The following is a 4,597-nucleotide window of genomic DNA, read 5'->3' as shown; positions in this document are numbered from 1 at the left end:
CAAGTTCTCGCTGGCTTAATTCAGATGGCATATTTGCTTTTTATTTAACTCCGAAATAAAAACATTCGAAGTTCTGTGGCACCGACGGATTTTTTTTTTTTGAGATTTCAAAAACAACTGTATCTTGTATATGTCTGTATGTTTTATCGTAATAGGCAAATTTTAAAGGAAGTTGTAGCCATAAATGTAATCATCCAAAATGTATGCCTAAGCTCTGCCAGCAGCTATTGATGTTGTTGTTGTTTTGGTTCACATTGATAGACCAATTTTAATGGAAGTTAGGGTTATAGATGCTGATGCAAATTAACAATTGTGCACCCGTTGCGTGAGTTCGAATCCCGAAAAAGATAGAATCGATAAAAAAAATTAGTTTCGTTTTTATTAAATTTTGTTTATTGTTTTTTTTTTTGTCCTTAAATTTTGGTAAATTTTAAATTTCTATAATATTCTACACAGAAGGAAAGACTTTTTCGAAGACGGGTCACCAGACCAAAGCTTTTACACTTGTTTTTAATTCGATTCACTTGTTGTAGTAAAGTTCAGTACTTTCCATACATGCTCTGTTGACAGCAGGAATTATATATCTCCTCAAATGGCCATTAACCGTAGGTTTTACCTCTTTAACGAGCTTGAGGTTTGCAAATGAAATAATTCAGGGTCTTATTAATCTAATTCATCTGCTATGCAAGGAAGCAGTTGGAATTGGATGCATTTACTGGTGCTGTGTTTTGATCAAAAATATAAAATAAGCTCTTGTTGCCGTCCGGCTTAGGTTCTTAGATTCTAAATGCCAGGTTTGGTTAGAGGCTCTCATAGAAACGGACGGATATAGCTAGACTGATTTGTCCCGTTATGCTGATTTACTACTAAATAGTGTAACTGGGTTGGAGATGTTTCCTTGTGTCCGTTATATATTTTCACACTCTTTATCTCGTAACCATTTTGCCCTTCTGTTACAGGGTAGAGGTACAGATAAATGCATTTCAAAATGCAAAATCGGGGTTTTATTCTTTGACTCAAATGCAGGAATCAGCTGAATTTAGGGCTGAATTTAGGGAATAAAGCAAAAAGTCGTGTAAAAAAAAAAATTGATCATACATATGTTATTTTGAATCGTGCTAAATGGAACAAAGTCGTACAACCATATATACAAGTATGTAAAATTTTTAATTTTCAAACCGTGTTAAATCAAAGCCGTGTAATAAAAGACCGTGTAAAAACAGAATTAGGTGTATTTTTATATGACACAACTTTTATTTACAATTATCTGAAAACGGTGCCAAATAATGCCTGCTTCAAAAAGAAATTAGTTGTTTAAAACATGATTCAAAACTGGCTATGAGTTCATCTTTGCAGCCTAGTATATTTGAGACAAGAGAACTATATAATGTTTCGTTTTGTACGTGTATGTACACATGCATATGCATTTATTATAAAAAGTTAACAATTAAATATTGTTATCGGTCTTTTAGCGGTTACTCTAGCTTCTTTTTTTGAAAACTCTGACACCATCAGCCAACAGTGCTAGCAGCCACCTGCCATTAAAACTAAGTCAGCCGCTGCATGTTGCTTGTTGTCGCTTGCCGCTTGCCAGTGAAAAATGTATGCAACATGCAGTCACTAGTTGATGTCGACGTTGCAGTTGCAGTCACTAGTTGATGTCGACGCCAATATTGAACTGGACTGCGTCGTGTGTGCCGTGATAATGAGCATGTAGCTTCGAGCTTTAGACGGGAATTTTGCGGGCGCCGCATGCCGTTTTCTGCTTACTCGTTCCGCGGAACCAAGCAGCAAAAACTCGCTCAATGGGCCGATACTGTGCTGGCGCTGCCACAACTAATGCTGCTATGTATTGCTGTTGCCACACGCCGGCCAGTTGCCTAATTTTTGTTGGCCAGCGGCGGTAGTGGCGTTGGCAGCAGAACTGGCGGCGGCAAAAGTAGTGGTCTAATTGCCATTTGTGGAAAGAGAATGTTTTTGGCCGGAGCAGCAGTTGCAGTTGCAGTTTGCAGTTGTTGTTGCCCCGGCTCTGGTTCCGTTTGTAATTTCGTTGTCGCAAGAATATAATCGCGTATACATACATACAGACATATGTGAATATATACTATACATATGTTGCATGCTTGTATGTAAGTATGTATGTAAGTATGTATGTATGTATGTATGTATGTATTTATGCGCGAGCGGTTAGTCGTGCCGGCATTTACTCAGTTGGCTTTATGGCGAAGCAAGCTGCAAATTGTTTGCAATCAGACGCTCTAGCTGGTTTCAGCACAGACTAGGCCGGGCAGGCCAGGTCGGGCGTTTGAGTAATTTGATATTGGCAACCAGATTCGCTTTCAATGCATTTGTGTCAGTATGTTGTTTTTTTTTGTTTTTATTTTAATTGCTCTATGAGCTTTGCACAGATTAATGAAGCAGGTGCTGGTGCTATTTGCGTCCAGACAGCCGCAAATTCTTGCAAAACTTTTATAACCAACAAATTCTTTTCATGCCTATTCGATGCTTTTAGTGAGTGACTATTCATCGTCATCAATGTCTACATCTTCTTTTTGTTTTTGTTTCGCAAAAATTGTTATAGCAAAAGAAACAACATTCTGCGCTTGACTCTTTACTGCTGCCGCCACTTGATTTTCAGCCTCCTAAATACATAGATAGATGGGTTTTTATAGCGCTCGCTCGAAAGCATAAAAACAAGTTGTAGTCCACAGAGCGGGCAACAACTCGCAGCACAGGCATTGGCCAATAGTTTAGCCATAATTACAAATGGGTATAGGTTGTAGTCTTAATACTAGTTAATACATAGAAGCCAATGTTGCTGCTGAGATTTGCGACATCGTTGACACTTATCAAAGACAGGTGGCAGCGAACGTTTGACTAGCGCCTAGGCTCGCTTCCTCGCTGACTTATTTTCCAACGCACTTGCCCCGGCTGGACTTACAGCTACTACTATTGACTATTTTCAGAATGACCAAAATTCCATTTGAAAACATCATTCCCATTTTCTGCAGAACCATATTAGTATTCCCGCACCTATGTTTGTAGGTATTAATAGTTCATTTACAATATTTGAGTGTTGTGGTTTTTATGCTCTGTGCCGGGAGGGTAAAAGTTAATATTAATAATACGAACGCCTTAAGGCGTTAACTATATATGTATTCTTAATCAGAATGCAGAGACAAATCGGAATTAGACAATAAATAGCTATATTTATTGTTTGCTACTTCTATCGTTCGGTGTGTTATAGTTTCAAAATTAATCCTTACTTGAGTAATAAAGTTAGCAGGTTCAGTATTTAAGTTATATTATTCCATATTTCATATGCTTCTTATATCTAATCTCAAATAAACCATAATTTAATTTCCGATGTAAATGTGCAAATTTATATAATTATTCCACAATTGGGTACAGAATATTTCAAAGGCGAGGCACTCGACTTAAGCCTTTCCACTTGTATTTATTTTATTTAATTAATTTAAATTTTTTAAAATTTGCTTACATTTTTATTTCATTTTGTTTTTAGGAAATGCTATTTAAAGTCTGAGCATAGAAAGAGAAAATCGTTGCTGGCAATATGAATCAAATTATGTATACATTTTTTGATTTAGGATTAGTTCTAAGTTACAAATGTTAAATAAATAAGCAAAAGAAAACACAAAAACCAACAATTTTGGAACACAAGCCCAAGATAATATTAATTTTGGTTGTGGTATATAGTAGACTTGTCTTATACTTGTCATATTTGTTTGATTCAGACCAAGTTGTATTTTTACCGGGGAAACCCGACTTGGGAACTGTAATCAATGTTTGTCTCTACTTTACATTTGAAAAAATTCATTGAACTATTAAAAATTAAAATTTAATATATTTCCAGTATACCTAAGGCCACTAAAGAACTTTAAATCTACGTCGAGAAAATATTAATCAAATTATGAATTTTATTTTTATTTTTAAGCGTCTTGGAAAGGGTAGAGCAGGATTTAAAGTAGTCGGACTCGCATATTGCTTATTTTGTATCTTTGTATCTTTTTAAATAAAGCACTGTAAGCTGGACCTGAGATTCTAAGATAACGCACGATCAGCTGTTGGTGAAGAAGTGACACAACGCATGCGTGGCAGGTGGATGAAAACGACGATGACGCTGCGTCTATTGTTTTGGAATGCAAAGCACGAATTACAATGCAATTCAATGATGGCGGCGACGATGACGTTTTATTCTGAATGGAAATTGGCTAGATGTGCTGCATCAGCGGTCACACGCACAAACTGAGAGAGCCACACACGCACATTAACATGTTAACACAAGACACATATGTAAGCTTTAGTTGGTGTTCATATTCGCGTCGCGTTGAAAATTCGGTTAGCATTTGCTTTTGAAATTCGGTCCACACATACTTGTATATATGTATTTATATATAAATGTATTCCTAAGCCAACGCCGCTGCCAGCTTTTTAAGCTGCTGCGGCGCTGTCGCTGAGCGGTCTTCGCATGCTTGGCGGTACTTAGACAATCAGTTGACGTTGAATGTTTCGTCTTGGCGGTCGCTAGATTCAGTCGCTGGGCAGCAGCAATACCCAAACAACCGAAGTCGGGCTG

Source organism: Scaptodrosophila lebanonensis, unplaced genomic scaffold (assembly GCF_003285725.1).
Source record: "Scaptodrosophila lebanonensis strain 11010-0011.00,11010-0021.00 unplaced genomic scaffold, SlebRS2 tig00000168-arrow-arrow-pilon, whole genome shotgun sequence".
NCBI classification, from domain to species: domain Eukaryota; kingdom Metazoa; phylum Arthropoda; class Insecta; order Diptera; family Drosophilidae; genus Scaptodrosophila; species Scaptodrosophila lebanonensis.
The sequence above is the reverse complement of the archived record's forward strand: the minus strand, read 5'-3'. Positions refer to the sequence as shown.